Below are 18,873 nucleotides of genomic sequence, written 5' to 3'. Positions count from 1 at the left end.
TCTCCCCCAGTGAGAAGGTACAAGAAAACCATTTAGACTGAGGAATGTTCTGGGTGTTTTCATAGACATTTGCAGTAAAATACAGAAGCTTGGGCCCCCTTCATATCCTTCCCAGAGACCGATCTGCTTTGCTCTATTCTTTCTTACTTTAAATGTCCCTGTGCAAACCCATGTGCTAGGCATAGAGCTCTGAAGTAAACACAGATCAGACCCAGCCAAGGTTTCCCTGAATACTCATGCCGAGCACCTTTGGGGTGATACAGATGTGTGGGAGCCATGCCCCAGCACCCCGTTACCTTTAGCGAGCCACTTTTAAGACTTTTAAAGAACCAAATATAAGTAAGCTGTAAAGAGGCTTAAACACTAGAGCATATATCCAAGTGTTTGCCGCCCCCTCTAAGTGGCACTCTGGTTTAAGGTCTTACAGGCAAGGGTCCCTGGAACTTCACCCCTGTGCCAGCTCTGGCAGTGCCATGCCTGCCCCTGAAGTGCACCCCCGAGACGGGTTCATCTTCCACCTCGCCTGCCTGTTAATTAGAAGGCTCCTGACATCTGCCTCTTCCATTAAGAATTTCCTGAGGATGAGGAACAAGCAGCAACCTCTCCTTGGCCCATTTCACCACCCCCAGCCTTCGGGAGGAATCACTTTGCATGTTAATTTACACCTACTCCTTTAGCAGCAAAATACCAACACATTTCTGTGCAACCTCAGGAATGGGATTTTTCTTCTGGGAGAAACCTCCCTGAAGGCTGGGGCTTAACCCTTTACACACCAATCCTAATTACAGCTCACATTTATTGCACTCTCATGCTGAGCCTGGCAAGGCTCTAAAAGCCTCAATCCTTAATATAGCCTACAAGAGGGGGACTGTAAGTTTCCCCATTTTTCAAATGAGGAAACGGAGGCACCGAGTTGCATGTGCGTGTACAACATAGACCTCCTGAAATGAGAAGGGCTGCTTGACCCTTGGCTAATCATCCCAGGCGGCGGTGGTTACTGAGTCCTTGCCTCTCTTACGTGAGTGTTCTGTCCTGTCCTCACTGCCAAGCCCTCGGCTATCACTCCTTGCTAGTGCCAGGAGTCCACCTCTGCCGCCAAATTCACACTTCCTATCTGCAGACAGCTGTAAAGTGATAACCAGGCTGGGCCGAAATGAGTGCACAGGCTATGACACTCCTGTGGCCCACCACACTCCTGCCGTTCCAAGGCCACTAAAGCAAATGGGCTCTGGGGCAGCAGCTTCTTCAGTTCAGTTGAAAAGATCGTTGTGAGTATCTACTTTATACCAGGCACTGCTCGGGGTACAGGAGGCACAAAAATACATGCATCCCAGGCCCTCAGGGAGATGTGGTCTCCTGGGTGGCCTGGGTCTCCCTGCGGTCATTCCAGGGTCCAGCAGTTTTGGAGGTGCTTGCTATTCCAAGTGATCCTGAGAGCTGGTTAGAAATGCAAATCTCTCAGAACCCCTCCCTGAGCTACCAAATCAGAACCTGCATTTCAGGGGATCTCCAAGGGAGGATTTGTATGCACGTGCTGGTCTAGACAGTTTAAAGATACCCACAGTGTGACTTTAGGATACGAAACGCACTATTACGTTATGCCAAGTACTTAACTCTTAAGTTGCACGCTCGCTGAGATGCATATTCCTTCTCTCTATCCTTGCTGCCTGCCCCTACTGCCACTTCTGCCCAACCCATATGGCCTTGCCTACCTATATGCTATTTAGACAGCAGTGAAGAAGTAACAGTCATAATGAGCAGGCATACTACAAAATACACCCAATGTACACAACTACAATGGAAATGTTTCCTGCGTTGTGTGCTACATTTCTAGAAACAATACGCTGCAGTTAATTAGTCTTGTCCCCAGGTTTAACTTTTTATTTTACACAGCTTGCATCGTCAGGTGCAGACCCTTTGTTAGGTCTAGACCTGGCAGGGATATGGCCCTCAGGCCCCACTACAGAACTGTGAAGGAGCCCATACCGGTACCCGCATGCATAGTAAAGTGTGCCATGCAGTTCTGTTCCTTCAAGGAAGTCTAGCAACAAGGGCAATTCCAGGAAAAGGGAAGAGAACTCAGATGTCTGAGCCACTGTTCATTTGGATTTGGGGCAGTACTGCTTGCTCCCACAAAGCATCCATGTCGAGAAACCCATGTTCTCCCTCTCTCCCTGCTTTCAAGTGCCCCCCAGGGCAGAGTGGTGCTTTCTTCCTTCACATAGCAGGACGATTTGCTGGAAAGAGACCCTTGCTGGGATCTCTGTGGGTCAAGGCCAGCAGCCCCTAGTAGGCTTCAACTCTTCCAGCAACTCAAAGGCTATGCAGGGTGACTCAGCAAGACCTCCCTTGCTGATGCTCCACACAAGACCGCTCACAGGCAGCCAGGAGCTGCAGGAAAATGATTTGGATTTGTGTGGAGAGCTTTCTTCTGCCCTGAGCACTGCCCTACTCAAAATCTCCCAAGAAAAATGAGACAGCAGTGCCCGCACCTTGACTCACCAGACCACACAGTCTTTGGGTAATTAGGCCTGAATCCCAGCACAAATTAGATCTGATAATTTTCTAAAATTCTAATTGTATCAAGCTCTGAGACCAGCAAGACAGACATTCTTCCCAGTTCAATAAAATTATTCAAGGAATTAATGAATGCTCTTGCTTAATTTCTCCCATGATTGCCCTCTGGAAAGAAGGCAATCTGAAAAAGAAATGTCTTCCAACAAAAGTTAAAAAAACAAAAACAAAAAAACTAACTGCTAAATATGAGAGGTGATAGATTTATGGGGGAAGTGGAGTACACTTGCAATGACAAAGTCATCCCTTATTTCAAATATTAACATATCTAATAGCATAAGATCAAGTTCACGAGATTTCTTCTCAAATACCAACAATGGTGATGGTAATATTTGTAAGTTCTTTTTTGTTTGTTTTTTTGAGACAGAGTCTTGCTGTATTGCCCAGGCTGGAGCGCAGTGCCATGATCTAGTCTCACTGCAACCTCCACCTCCTGGGCTCAAGCGATTCTCCTGCCTCAGCCTCCTGAGTAGCTGGGATTACAGCATGTGCCACCATGCCCAGCTAACTTTTTGTATTTTTGGTAGAGGTGAGGTTTCACCATGTTGGCCAGTCTGGTCTTGAACTCCTGACCTCAGGTGATCTGCCCACCTCAGCCTCCCAAAGTGCTGGGATTATAGGTGAGCCACAGCACCTGGCCAATATTTGAAACTTCTATATGAATTTTTAAGAATATTGTAAATTAAGTACTCTGAATTATCACAACTAATTTATTTTTGTTGAGAACCATAATAAATAAAAGAAACTTACAAAGAACAAGGACAGACCTTTGCACATTGTTTCAATAAATGAGGCAATTTATCTTGTTCTAGTTCTGTTATGTCACTATGCACTTGTTAGGTGGAGTCAATTCCCTTGATTTACAATTGTTTTATGAATTATATACACAGACTTGTTACTTAAAGAACATTTATTTTCTAAGAAAAAAATGAAAAACATTCAAGCATTTCTTAAGCAAAAATCCATCCAACCTTTTCAAGAAGAACTATTTAATGGTGTGGCTGCTATTGTTAATATCATATTTTCAATATCGTTCAATTTAACCCATAAGATGTAGTAAAAAATAATAATAATAACATTTCTATGAGTATCTCTTCTCACTCTTCTTCCCCAAAATCCTTAACTCTTTCAGATAGGTTCTTCGTCACATCACACTGAAGAAAATAAACTCAAAGAAAATGAGAGCACTGAAACTAACAAATATATGGCCAATTCCAAAAATTCACATACAATCTGACCAGGCCACCTTTGAGACACCAGCGTGTCAGGTCAGCTAAGGACAGATACCCCAGTTTGCATAGGCAAACAACACTGGGGAATTCACACATGTCTGCCCTGAAAACCTGCTCACCTACTTGGGCATCATCGCAGAAAATAATGTCCCCTTCAGTCAGAAACTCTCAAATGACCACAGAAAGAAACCTCAACTCCCCAACTTCCTTTGCCCAAACTGGTCTGGAGGGAGAATTGACCACCATTCCGTAGTGTCAGTAGTGAATATAAAACTCAGGACACTGTGGTGGAGTTGCAGGCGAGGTGTGGCTCATATGTCCAAACCTAGTGTGTTTTGCAAACTCCTAGTTGCTATCAGGAATTTTCTTGTAATGAAATAGAAAAGAATAAAAATTATCTCAGTGTACCACAGATAGTAAAAATGAGTATTGTTTCATAAAAATTTTCATTTTAATCTATTTATCAATATGTGTACCTCTGTGTATGTGCTTGATCACAATGTAAATTTAGTTCTTATTGTAGATTGTGGTCAAAGAAGTTTAAAAGCTGCCATCCTCAGGAACATGCGGTGAGTACCAGTGTGTGGGGGTAACCAGTAGCCCATCCCAAGTAACCCAGAGAAACGCTTTTCCAGCACCACACTTCCAGAACCCTGTGCTAGGCTGACAGTACAGAAGAGGCAGCCAACAGGGCTCTCAATCCCAAGTGCCTGAAGGAGGAATAAAACAATCTCACCAGAGAGGAAAGGACAGCTGTGACAGTCCTTGCAGGGAGTTCAGACTCCCTAAACAAGACCACTGAGACCAGGGATGGATATCTTCCAAGCTAACCTACAGTACAGGTAAGAATGGAAAGCTGCGTTTTTAGACAACTATACATTAGAAACCAGGATGACATATGAACAGTGTAACTTGGTAGCCTTGGATGCTCAAGGATAAGACACCTTGGGTAAATCAGGCAAAAATTCTCAACCACAGGACAGGACAAGCTGGCCCAAAGATTCCTTCGCTAAAGGGTAAAAGGAAGATGTAATTTTACTCCATCTGGAAAGCTACCTAATCACCAACATTAGGAAAAAGGCAATATTCTGATACTGTGATTTCAGTCAGACCAGATTCTTCCAAAAATATAAATATTAAAGTCACCCATTCACAGTATAATTTGTACAAAAGTGCAAAGTGGGGTTCATATGTGTACAAAGAACAAAATCAACCAGGGCTGAGTTGCCCGGGCAAAATTACAACAGAAACTTAAAGTAATATATTGTCCCATCCACCTGCCAAAACATTAGTTCAAAGACATTCCTCCTTTAAATAGTTTGACTAATTATAAAAATAATCATTCAATAAATATTTGTTGAGCACTATTTTAGGTGCCACAAACACTGCAGTGAGAAAAACGAAGTCCAATTTGGTGCCACAAACACTGCAGTGAGAAAAACAAAGTCCAATTTCACCAGTCTTTTCTTTCTGTGCAAATACATTTATCTCATTAAGATAAGACCAAATATGGAAAATTGCACCCAGATGGTTTCACTTTTAACGTTGCAGTTTCTCCCATAAAATCAAAGTTCTTTGAAAACACCGTTCTTACTGGCTACATAATATTCTAACATGGAAATAGGATCACGATTTACTGAAAGACACTCCCAATGCTTACCAGGAGATAAAAACACAAAGAAGAGACATCATCAAACAGAACATTAGGCCTCGATTCAGGACCTTAAGGAAAAAGAAGGAAAAAAGGAAAATACAATCTTACCAATCTCAGAGGCCCCACTGTTTTCCTCCACAGGGATGAATATTCACGTCCACGCCACCAGCCACACAAAGCTCTAATTTGTGCATCTCCCTTTATAAGCCCCACTCCGTCTTTGATCGAAGAGAACATTGTCTACACAGAACAATACGTTTTCATTTCAATTTCCCTTCTTTTCAGGAAAGGAAATGTTTGCACTTCAAAGGGTTTCTTTGAAGAGTAGTCCTTCAGCCCTGGCCCGTCCAGGTTGGGCATTACGTGGGCTCAGCGGGGTGTGTGGAGTCTGGGCGGCTGCCCACCGAAGTCACTCTCAAGGCCAGCTCCTTCAAGGAGAGGGTCTGGGGCCGGAGTAGAAAAAACAAACACATGGAAAATGGAAAAATACTCAAGGCTTTTGATCATGACCTTCAGAGGCCCATTTTCACACATAACGTAGATTTACTGCTCAGGGAAACTGAGGTACAAATGATGGGGAGCTGAAGACAATGACGTAGAAGCTTCTAAGAACAAAATCCTTCCAGAAACCAGATTGGCTTAGCAAAGACCCATTCTGGGCCAGGAAAGGGGAGACCCATTCTCAGTTACAGCTGTTCTGGCCAAAGGACCACCTAAGCAGACAAAGCTGAGAAGCAAGATCCAAACTTCACTGCCTGCACCAATGTGAAAACCTTTCCCTAGGAACTTTTGAGAAGCAGTCATTAGCAAACAGCAAACCTCACATGGCAGAATTACACATTTTATTTCTTCTGTAACCCACTGGTAGGAGCCAAGAGGCTCATAAAAGGCAAGTCTAACAATGGCCCGAAGCAGCCAAGAGGTCACTGACTCGGGGCCAGTGCTGTTTCTCTCACTCACGCTCCAGGCCCCAGCCTTAACCTCTGCCAAGTCTAGGAAGCAAGAGGTATAAACCAGACAAGAGTGGGCCTGCAACATTTCAAGTCTCCAACAAGTTCTGGATATTTAGTAACGATCTCCACCCTTCCGCACCACAAAGGCACCACCAAGGCTGGTTAAGTCTGCCTGCCTGGTGGGCACCTCCCCAAGGGGTGGGCAGGAGCATGGAAGACAGTCAGCTCCAGACAGGGGCCGGCTCCTCCCACAGCCCCAGGACTCGGCTTCAGGGCTCCTGCCTGGTGTGGGTGATGGAGGGACCACAGGTCTGCATGGCCAAGTCACCAGAGCGGAAGGAGCTGAGAAAGTCTTGCTACCACCTTTCTGCAAGCCGTTTACCTGGTCGATTACTCAGCCTCTGAGCTGGAATTATGAATGATTTTTATTTTTTCCTTCTTTTACTTTTCTGTAGTTTCCAAAATTTTCACAATAAGCATTCTAACTTTTAGTAACACTTTTTCTTAAAAAGGCTCATGAGGTAGAAAATTAGACTACAGCCCTTTAGAAAGAACCCCCACACTGCACAACTCCTTCCCAAAAATACATTTAGCTATAAAGGAGGCTATGTGGACGACTGAAGGTTGAACACGGACTGTGGGCTAAATCACACGGTTGTATCAATGTTCAATTTCCTGACTTTGCTGTCTTACTGTGGTTACGTGAGAGAAGGTCCTAGTTCTTAGGAAATATACACTGAAGTATACAGAGCAAATAAAACAGTGTGATGTCTTCAGCTTACTCTCAAATGGTTCAGGAAAAATGCCTGTGTCTGTGTGCATGTGTGAGTTTGTATGTGGGTGGAGAGAGAATAGAAGGGGGCAAAACATAAACCACTTGTGCATCTGAGAAGAGGGTACTCAGGAGTTCCTTACCCTCCTGCAACTTTTCTTTTTCTTTTTTTTTTTTTTTTGAGACAGTGTCTCACTCTGTCACCCAGGCTGGAGTGCAGTGGCCAACCTCTGCCTCCTGGGTTCAGGTGATTCTTGTGTCTCAGCCTCCCAAGTAGCTGTGACTACCTACTCCTGAGTAGCTGTGCACCACCAACGCCTGGCTAACTTTTGTATTTTTAGTAGACACAGGTTTCACCATGTTGGCCAGGCTGGTCTCAAACTCTGGCCTCAAGCGATCTGTTTGTCTCAGCCGCCCAAAGTGCTGGGATCACAGGTATAAGCCACTGCGCCCGGCCTCTGCAACTTGTAAGTTTGAAACGTTATCCAAAAACTGGTGAAAAAGAAAAGCGGAAAAGGAGAAGGGCAAAAAGGGGTAGGGAACAGTTTTCCTAACTCTGTCATGCAGTCCTTCCCAGGGGGCCTTCATGGGGTCTCAGGACGTGCACCCTAATGCCCCCAGCTCCTGGACCGGGCCTCGTCTCAAGGGAGAGCAGGAGGTGTCCCTGACCCTGTGGAAAAGCTGCAAGCCAAGAAGACACTCCTGAGTCACTCTGGGGAAGATAGGCCCTTGCTGCAGGCCCTTGTGTGGACCGCTCCTGCCCCAGGCTCTCTGAGAGTGTTAAAGAAGCATCCTCTAAGGAAAGGGGTCACCTCCGCAAGATACTGTTAAAATCAGCAAAGCCAAGCCAAGGGCAGGATGACAGCGGCCACTGGCCTTAAGAAGGATGGAATACGGAAAAGGAAGCCGACTGTCCCCTATGAACAGTTTCTGGTTCCCACAAGACCCCCTGTGAAGGGGTCTCCCCAGGTGGAGATGGTGGTGGAGTGTGGACATGGCTGGATGGTGATAAACAAGGCTTTCCTGTGGTCTGAGCAAGAGACATTACATCCAGCAAAAGGCTGGTGATGTAAATGCCAAACTACTGACCCAGAAAAAATGCAGCCCAGCCTCTGTCACACACGCCAGCTCCTGACACTGGCCACATCCCAGCGCAGCTGCCCCAGGGACCCCAGGGCTCCAGCTGTGCCAGGTGCCGGGACTTGGAGGGGAAAGACCTGCATTCAGAGACAGCAGAGGGAAATCAGGGCAAAGAGAGGGGAAGCCAGGTGCCAACCAGCGTTGGGGTAGGTGGCCAGAGCCAGAACCACCTGGACTCAGCCAGAAACAGGGGCACAGGCAGATGGGCTTCAGATCTGCCTGCCTCCCACTCAGGGTGCACAGGCCAGGCCAGGCCCATCCCAAGACAGGCTGGAGCCCAGGTACAGGCAGACATCTGGGTTCCAATCTTCACTCTGCCACTGACTGCCTACCTGTGAGCCGTGGGCCACCTGCCTCCCTCTCCCCATCAGTCAAAGCAGAAGGGCTGACCTCATTGGGTGGTTGGGAGGATTCAAAGGAAACAGATAAAGCACAGAGTACATGGTGAGCACTATGTAAGTGCTTGCAATGATTGATCTTACCTAGCCCCGGAGCCCCTCCCTTCCTTCCTACTTGGCCTAACAGACTTTGGCTAATGGCACTTGGTAGGCAGACGACGTAGAGAAGGACACTTCCAAGCTGACCGTACCAGACCAACTCCAGCCACTTTATGGGCAGGTTGATCCCCTGCCTTCTCACTGCTGCCCCCAGGTGGGTGTCGCCCACCACCCCGCCCTGTGTGGCGGCATCCTATCCTACCGACCCAAGCATGGGATAAGTGAGGTGGGAAACACAGGGCCCAGAGTTTCAGCTTTGCTTTTTCCAAAAAACCAAAGGGCTTCAGAGTAATTTGAACAAAATGTTTGGAAACAGGAATGACTATAGCTAGGGCAGTCACTTCCATCCTGCCCCCTACCAAACACACATACACACACACACACACACACACACACACACACACGTACAGAGCAAACACTAAGAAAGGGGCTGTGAGCTCTGTTTCCCGTGGGTCCAAGGAGTCACCAAGCCCAAGGTGTACAGGTCTGAGACCTAAGCAAACCTGCACCCCGTGCCCAGGGAGGCACCGGGATCCCAAAGAGGGATGGCTTCAAGTCCATCCAGGCAGTCAGAGCCAAAAGAGCCCAGAGACCACTGTCCTTCCCTCAGACCTAGGACCAGATGGGATGGTGAACCTGTCGGCAGATGCCTCAGAGGCCCACAGGCCTCCTCCAGCACACCGGGACTATGTCTGACCCTTCTAATTCAGACACAAGCCCAAGGAAAGAGCACAACATTTTAACGTCTTGGTAAAATAAGAGAGTGGAATTAAATTGTTATAAAAGTTATTTTTCTCGGGGACAGGTTCAGTGACTTACGGCCATAAACCTAGCATTTTAGGGAGGCGAGGTGGGCGGATCACTTGAAGTCAGGAGTTTGAGACCAGCCTGGGCAACATAATGAGATCCCTTCTCTACCAAAAAATAAAAATTAAAAATGAGCCAGGCATGTGGGTGCACACCTGTGGTTCCAGCTACTCAGAAGGCTGAGGTGGGAGGATCGCTTGAGCCCAGGAGGTGGGGGCTGCAACAAGCTGTGATTGCACCACTGCACTCCAGCCTGGGTGACAGAGCACAACCCTACCTCAGGAAAAAGAAATTATTTTTCTCCTGCACCTAAATCAAGGAACAGAGCCTTCTTTCCAGTATAATAGTTAACATTTACATTCAAGATTTAGTGTGTGCCAAAGGCTGTGTTAAATCCGTAGCATGGATTATCTCATTTAAATCCTCTCAGTCCTATAAGATAGGCACTAGAAGCCAATTACTATGCAAACAATATGAAAAAGAATTTAAATGTGGCTCGGAGAAATATCTCAGAAAAGCCACTTATCCCGTAAGTGGAACCCACTCTGGGGCTCTGCACTTTCTGCCAGTAGGGGTCATGACGTCTCCTTTGACCTCACAGTGCAGAGGCCCCCACAACCTCAAGTTGCAGAGGCCCCACACCAAGCAGAGGCCACTCCCAGAGTCACCACTGCTAGATGGTCTCTAGGACGCACAACTCACTGTGCAGGAGGACACAGGAGTGTGGGATCCACCTTTAAAGAAACAGGAAAGCAGCTGGCTGTCCTCATGGCCAAGAACCTGATCTGAACAAATATTCTGAAGAAAGCACTGCAGTAGGAACATGGAAAGCTAGGAAGCAAAACTGCTATGCCCTTGTACCCCCAGAAAAGGGAGGGGCAAGGGGACAATCAGAAAAAAATGGAAAGACAATGTAGACAGACATAGTCCTACTAGGGTAAGGGACATTCTCTCCCACCCCCAGACCAACCCCTAGGTTTCCTTGCACTTGATTTTTTTGTTGCCACGGTCAGAATTGCAGGCTGCTAACAAAAGGACTGATCTCAAGAAAGAAATCTAAATGCATGGACTTGGTACCTTTATTCTTTCAAAGAACAACATGGACTCCATGCTTTCTAATTTTACCACTGTAAGGCTGAGAGGGACAGGCTCTCCCAATACACAGACGGAGCCACTGTGTAAGGTTCAGGAAGTCTAAATTACTTCATAGAGAAGCAAAGCCAGGATTCCAGAAGCCAGGAGCAGTGCTGTTCCCAGTATCGGTCCTAACTCCCCTTGGTTCCTCAAAGCAGCATGCTTCCTTTCGGGGCAGATAATCACCCCATTCCGCACTGAAGCTGTGAAGCCTCTTCCCTCAGTCACATGGCTCTGACTCCAGTTACCCAGTGTGTTCAACAAATGGAATATCTGCCAGTCCCCACCGTTCCTGACAATAGTCAGAGGGAAAGAGCCGCTGGGTGTGGCAGGAGGGGCAAACCGCACACAGATCAGAATCTAGTCCAAAGTCCAGAAATGTCTTTTCCCCACCCTGTGTTCCTAAGATGACCAAATCCTGACCAGTGGGCCAAGCAGCCAGCATCCCCTGGGTCTGCCAGCACTGCACATCTGAACGAATGCCTTGGGAGAGAAATGAACATGGCTAGCAAGCCACGAAATCACTTTCCCAATTTGCAGCCCATTGTTCCGGCAATTCCATTTGGCAAATCCACTAAACCTGACTTGACAGATCATGACCCACACTGAACCACAGGGGTGGTTATTTTCAAGGCTGCACTGTAGCTAGGTACGGGGGTGGGGGAGGAGGCAGATTATCGAGAGACAGAGAGGACACTAAAGTTTATCACAAGGCAGATAATCCGCCACAAATGAAGCTACTACTCTGTTCCCTCACTGGAGGAGAGGTCTAAACCCTGGGGTGGATAGCAGGTTGGCCAGGGATCTGATATACCCTCACCTGAGGCCTGGGAAACACGAGGAGAGGCAGATGTCCTGAAGATCCAGGAACACCCCAGGACCTTTGAACTCCATATTTAGAGGGTCCCCATCCCACAGGACAAGCCCAGCGCTGGGCGGCCCACTGGAGGGCAGCAGGGGAGCAAAGGGAGGCCATGGGCAACAAGGAGACAGACTGAAGAGACCCCCAGGTTTGGTGGGAGGAGTCAATAAAGCTGGCTGTAACACACAGGCAGGCACCTGAGAGGGGCCCCAGGAGGATAAGTCTTCCAGCCTAACCCTGGGGATGAGAGTTCTAAAAAGCTCAGTTGTGGCTTTCAAAAAGTGCCTCTTTCATCCAACACGTTCTTTGCTCAGCCTTCCCCTCTCATTAATACGGCACCCCCGCAGTGCTTGCAGTCATGCTTGACCCTTTCTTACCTTCACATGAATCCACTCGCCAACCCCATTGGGTCTGCCTTTAAAATCTATCTGGGTCTGCAGGGGGCAACTATAGAGAAAAACACCAGCATCCCATCGGAAGGTCTCGCTTGGAGTGAGGAGAGCCAGGTGGAGTGACAGGCATCTCTGAGATGCCTCTGGGAGAGAGAACCCCGAGACCCAAATATCTCCACAGTCAGAGGGAAGAAATATTTCTCTCCATAACAAGGATGCACTTACTCACATTTCAGATTTGTCCCTAGGATTAACAGCAATCACTCCAAATACATGGTTGATAATGAGAAAGGAGTAATTTAATTGGACATAATTCTGTGCCCAACATAATTACCTATTTGTAAGGACTACGGTTAAAAGAAACTACAGACTAGAATAACCCATCAACATGTATTTAATTCCATCAAAGAATGAGTTCTTCTACCAAATGTAAACTCCTTGGAGTCAACAATCTTGTCTTTCAAGCCTTTTTTTTTTCACCTAAAGCAAATGATCAAATGCACAGGAGCACGTGGCTCTGAGAGCCAGACCCAAACAAGGGAGTACATTTCTGATCTACTTTTTAAGGCCTGTCCTCTGTACTCAAAACTCCTTTGACATCCTTTGAATTTTACCTCTATAATAATTAAACATGATTTTAATACGCTAAACCTATTTTAAAAACCATTTTAATCTATTGTTGACCTTTCCCCTAACTTTCTATTCTGTTCATGTGACTTAAATAAGATCTTTTTTTTTAGTAACAGGAGGATGTGTTCATATAAAAATCATGACAATTTCCACTGAGACCAACTAAAAATATCACAGGAATAAATGTATCATGGTTTCCTATTATCTGAACCAAACATAAAGGACAAGAAATGTTATAAATACCAAATAAATTATAATTCAAATTAAATACAATTAAGGCATTCAGCCAGAGGCCAACAGACACAATTCTACCAGTCGAATGTAAGTTAAAAGAAACATTTTTTAGGGAGATACACCTGGGATTGAAACCCCAACCATCTGGTAACTACGTCTGGACTAAAACCCAGCACATGAGGGCATGGCGGCAATGACGTGAGGACTGGGAAATGTAGGTTATTTTATTTTTTTTCCTGAAGGCACATGTCTGACTATCCTAGTCACACAGGTCAAACACAACTGCTATCTGGTTCCCGCATCCCCTAGAAAGAGTCAGGAGATGAACCAGCAAGCTGCTGCGGTACTACAGTGCAGCTGCCGCTCTCTGAACACGCAGGTTTTACAATGACTGACCTGCCCGTCCCCGGGAAGTTTTCTACTACGCAGAAAGGAACACCCTGAGAATAGGGTGCCTTTCTAAAAAAGGTAGAAGAACTTCCTCTCACTCCAGACCACGTGGAGGGCTTGAGGAACCCTGACATTTCAGAAAAGGCCACACTGGGTCACAAGGAAGCCCATCTAGGGGAGACTTCCTAGAAGCAATCTTGAGGACCCTGACGAGAGGTGCAGGCGGAGCGTCCTGGGGTCTATGGAAGAGCGGAGGGCTGATCGCCCTAGGTCAGGGCGACCACCGCGCAGGGGTGGCAGCACACTCCCAGGGCTGGCCACCTGCCGCGGGACCACCCTCCGGGCAGCCGGCAGGGTCCCCACCCACGGCTGATGACACATCCCCAGATCTCGTGGCGGGGCGGGGTGCTGTGCACCGCGCCATGTAAGGGAAGGTCGCGCCGATAGCGGGCTCCGGGTGCCTCCCGGGCCGGCCCCCTCGCCAGCTGCCCGCCTACCCACCCCGACCACCCCGTACGTCGCGGAGCGCCGGTCCCCGGACACTAGCGCTGGGCGGGCATTGCCAGGTCGCCCACGCTTACTCACTTGGTGTTGCATCATGCACCACGCCGCGGCTTCAGGAAGCCAAAATGGACTCCGTGGAGGAAACAGCTGCATGGGCACCGGCCCCGCGCGCCCACCCCGGGGCCTGCCCGGCTCTGGTCCTGGCCCTGCCCTCACCGGAGGATGGCAGCGTCCCGGGCGCGGGGACCCTCGCCACTCCCGCGCCGCCCTCCCGCGGCCCCACGCGGCGCCAGGGCCCCCTCCGAGATGACCCGGGCCCAAGGAGCTGCCCCAGCGTTGGCGGGGGCCGGACACTCACCGAGTCGGCGGCGGAGGGACTCGGGCAGGACCGCGGGCGGAGGATGGACGGACGGACGGACGGACGGACGGACGGACGGTCGGACGCGCTCAAGGACCAACGGACGCTTGGCCGCAGAGACGGGGCGGGGCGGGGGCGCGGCGCGCAGGGAGAGGAGTGGAGGCTGCGGTGAGCGGGAGCCGGCGGCCGCGTGCGCGCCTGCCAGGCAGCTGACTCGCCGCTCACACCTGCCCGCGCGGACTGAATGGGCGGCGAGAGCGGGCGGGATCCGGCGCCAGGTTTCATCAGCCAGGCGCCCGTCCCCCGCCCTCGCGCCTGGCGCCCCGCGCCCGCCCCCGGGCCAGGCAGCCCCGGCCCCGCTCGGTAGCGTCATAGCGGGGCACCAATGGGAGCGCGGCGCGGCGGCGGCTGCCAGCCCAGAGGCGGTGGCCGGGACCGCCGCGCCTTTGGTGGGCGGGACCTCTGAGTCTTCGCGCGCTCGGCTTTCCAAGCTGGGGTTCCCTGGGCTGGCTGGCGGGCGGCGCCTCTGCTCGCTTTCGCAGTCGCCTCGCCGGCGTTTGGCCGTTTCTCCACTAATCCGAGCCCACCGCACCACGGCATCCTGTGGTCCCCTGCAGCTCTCCCAGCGCCCGGGGCAGAACTGGTGCCGCAAGCCCTGCCGTGCCAACTCTGTCCCTGCGGGCCCCAGCGAGCTCACACGGAGCTGGAGACCAGTTTTCCTTCTCCAAAATAAAAGATTTAGTATGCACTTAAAGGGTTTAAATTGATTCCTTTTCTTTTTAGAGACAGGATCTTGCTCCGTTGCCCAGACTGGAGCGCAGCTCACTGCAACCTGGAAATCCTGGCCTCAAGCGATCCTCCTGCCTGGGCCTCCTTCAGGATTACAGGCCTGAAACACTGTACCGGCCTAAAAAGTATTGTAAATCGTCATGTCTTTGTTATTGGATTATTTTATTGCTATTCCCTTGCCCTTGCTAATACCTTATCCTTGCCAGTTGTCAGAAGAGCCCCAAAGCTTGAATTTACCTGTGCCCCCTGGCAGTGGCAGATGCACAAACGGACAGTCAAAGCGGCTTACTTTTGCAGTTACCCTCCAGGAGGTGGCACAAACTTCAGTCCTGAATCACACCGTGCTCACCTCTTAAGCTCCCTCTTTGTCTACCTTTGCACCGAAAAACAAGCAAGAATCATAATCTTTAAAGATCCAGTGATCTGGGACTTGGGATAGGTAAGCAGGGCATAAATGAACACTGCCATCCTTCCTCCATCCTGTAGTAAAACAGAAAAATAGTGAACGGTGTCCGTGACCTTCGAATCCTGTCTACAGGTCCTTCTCAAATGTCAGCTGCTGGATGTTATACTCCCCTGGAATTAGACCAGCAATTTATAAAGCATATAACTGCAAGGTGCTAGCATCAGAAAAAGTGTTTTGTTGTTGTTGCTGTTGTCGTGTGTTTGTTTTTTAGAGACAGGAGTCTCATTCCGTCACCCAGGCGGGAATGCAGTGGCGCAATCATAGCTCACTGTAACCTCAAATTTCCAGGCTGAAGCGATCTTCCGCCTCAGCCTCCCAAGTAGATGGAACTACAGGCTTGTGTCATCACACCTAGTGTCTTATATATATATATATATGAAAGAGAGAGTAGTTACTGCTATGTTGCATAGGCTGGTCTCAAATACCAGCTGTCCAGCTATCACTGCCTCAACCTCCCCTAGCAGCTGGGACTACAGGGATAAGCCGCTATGCCCGGCCCTAGAAAAATTTTAATGAACACATTCAGATGACTTAGCAGTTTTAAATACATAGTTGTTTTTGCTTGTTTGTTTGTTTTCTTTAGCGACTGGGTCTCAATCTGTCACCAGGTTGGAGTGCAGTGGCGACATCATAGCTCACTGTAGCCTTGAACTCCTAGGCTCAAGCAATCCTGTCCCTCACTTTAGCCTCCCCGGTAGCTGGAAATATAGGTGAGCACCACCCTGCCCAGCTTCCTAATGTGCTTTGAATAATGCTTGACATCATAATAAGCCACCATATATGCTTTGTTTTAAAACAACAAATCTGGCTGGGTGCAGTTGCTCATGCCTGTAATCCCAGCACTTTGGGAGGCCAAGGCAGGCGGATCACAAGATCAAGAGATCAAGACCATCCTGGCCGACATGGTGAAACCCCATCTCTATTAAAAATACAAAAATTAGCTGGGCATGGTGTCATGAACCTGGATTCCCATCTACTCGGGAGTCTGAGGCAGGAGAATTGCTTGAATCCAGGAGGCGGGGTTTGCAGCGAGTCAAGATTGCGCCACTACACTCCAGCCTGGTGACTCTGTCTCAATAAATAAATAAATAAATAAAACAGCGAATCTTAGTTTAGCTGCACAGTGGTGAAATGATGCCCTTCACTCACAGAAGGAGATGTCCCAGATCCCACGCAGCCTACTCTGCCTGTGAGGCCATAGTAAGCATGTCCCCTTCTCACAGAGAGAAGCCGGGTGGGTTTAAAGACCACCTGCTTTGCCCTTGGCACCACATCAGGATTTGAATCTGAACTCTACCAGTTCATTTGCTGTGAGAGCTTCTGCAAACTGTTTCACCTCTGTTTGGAGCTTTTAAATCTTATATTCCTACCAAAAAAACTAGCCCTTGGTATTTGAAATGTGATTGTGGAATTTTCTCTTTCTGTCTTTCTTATCCTCTTTGCTGACTTCTGGCAGTAAAACAGAATTTTGTAGATTGTAGAGATGCTCTCCTTGGCCACACAGAGCTCCAACATGAAGTTAATGTTTGTAAATTCTGAGAGCAAGTGCTCCAGGCCCTGATGGGAGTATGGGTGAAATTTAACCCAGGAGATTTTTAGCACTGTGCTCGGTTTAGCAATCCCACTCAGCAAGGTCCTGTCTTCAAAAAGACCATAAGACAAGGCCCATGAGCAAGTGACTTCTCAGCAAAAAGGATTCAGTGTGAACCATGGAAAAAATAGTTATGCGCAAGATTTCAGCAAAAAAATTAGAGGATGCTGATGAAATGGGCTGAATGTTTTAAGCAAAGCCAGTTTTTAGGCAGGTCAGGACTCATATTACAGGTTCAGTGGAACCATGAGTGACAGGCAGCCTTGATTACAATCAAAGAGCAGCTGGCCAAGAGTCCCGTGACCATTAAGAAGAGGAGATGCTAGAATTTAGGCCCTAGAGAGCAACATCTAAGGTTAAGGTTGACATATTAAATCCCTTTCTAGGACCATTAGGCACCATGGGGACACAGAAAGTGCACAGAATCAGAGCCAGATGTGGGTTTCAATTCTAACTGTACTTCCTACGAGCTGCTGGCCTGGGGAGAGTGGGCTTGTCTACTCTGTGCCTCAGTTTCCTCATTTTCAAAATAAGATTGTTACTACCTGTTGGATACATATGAACTTTATGGAAAGGATGAAAACTACGTGTAAAGATGAACAGAACACAGAGCTCAGAAATAGACTTAGTTTGTTTTGTGTTGCTAGAAAGGAATACTTGAGTCTGGGTAATTTATAAGGAAAAAAAGATTTCTTTGGCTCACAATTCTAATGCTGGAAAGTTCAAGATTGGGCATCTGCATATGGAGAGGGCCTCGGGCTGCTTCCACTCATGGCGGAAGATGAAAGGGAGCATGAGTGTGTGCAGAGATCACATGGCAAGAGTGTAGGCAAGAGGGAGAGGGGAGAAGTGCCAGGCTCTTTTAAATAACCAGCTCTGGAGGGACCTAATAGAGCAAAAATTCATCTCCCCATCCTACCTACCCCCAGGAAGGACATTTCATGAAGGATCCACCCCCATGACCCAGATAACTCCCATTAGGTCCCACTTTCAACATTTGGGATCAAAGTTCAACATGAGGTTTGGAAGACACAAACATCCAAACCATAGCATAGACCTACACAAACAGCTGATCTTTGATAAAGTGGCTAAGACAAGTCAATAGAAGATAATCTCCTCAACAAATGGTCCTAGAACAATTGGACAGCCACATGCAAAAAGTGAATCTAGATAGACTTTAACATCTTACACAACAATGAACTCAAATCAGATCATAGGCCTAAGTGTAAAACACAAACCTATAAAATGCTTAGAAAATAACATAGGAGAAAATCTAGCAATGGCTTTTTAGATCCATCACCAAAAGCATTATCTATGAAACAAATGATTGATGTTGGCCTTCATTAAAATTAAAACCTTCCTGCTCTGCAAAAACAATGTTAAGAGAATGAAAAGACAAGCCACAGGCTGGGAGAAAATCTTTGCAAAATACATATCCGATAAAGGACTTGTATCCAAAGTGCACAAAGGACTCTTAAAACTGGGTAATAAGAAAACACCTCAATTTAAAAATAGGTCTGGGCACAGTGGTTCATGCCTGTAGTCCTAACACTTCGGGAGGCCGATGCAGGTGGATCACCTGAAGTCAAGAATTAGAGATCAGCCTGGGCAACATGGTGAAACCCCATCTCTACTAAAAATACCAAAATTAGCTGGAAATGGTGGTGGGCACCTATAATCTCAGCTACTCGGGAGACTGACACAGGAGAATTGCTTGAACTGGGAGGTAGAGTGAGCCGAGATCACGCCATTGCACTCCAGCCTGGGTAACAAGAATAGAACGCTGTCTCGAAAATGAATAAATGAATAAATAAAATAAAAATAGTCAAAAGATCTGAATAGATGCCTCACCAAAGACAATACACATATAACACAAAAAAATATGGAAAAATAC

At 47.8% G+C, this 18,873-nt stretch overlaps 1 protein-coding gene across 2 annotated transcripts in view; it reads right to left on the bottom strand.

Moving 5' to 3' along the window:
* Positions 1–14,185, bottom strand: part of SLC7A1 (solute carrier family 7 member 1) — an 83,139-nt gene extending 68,954 nt beyond the window's left edge. Inside the window, exon 1 of one of the 2 annotated variants that reach the window (XM_037741684.1) lies at positions 14,134–14,185. The gene's annotated coding sequence lies outside the window, so the exon portion shown is untranslated. Of the gene's footprint in view, positions 1–5,568; positions 5,808–14,133 lie in introns of those variants that run through there. The other variant, XM_037741683.1, reaches the window with a different exon arrangement.
* Positions 14,186–18,873: the final 4,688 nt, after the last annotated feature.

The sequence above is a fragment of the Cebus imitator genome, unplaced genomic scaffold, assembly GCF_001604975.1.
Source record: "Cebus imitator isolate Cc_AM_T3 unplaced genomic scaffold, Cebus_imitator-1.0 Scaffold103, whole genome shotgun sequence".
In the NCBI taxonomy this organism is placed as follows: Eukaryota; Metazoa; Chordata; class Mammalia; order Primates; family Cebidae; genus Cebus; species Cebus imitator.
This window is presented reverse-complemented; position numbering and strand designations above follow the sequence as displayed.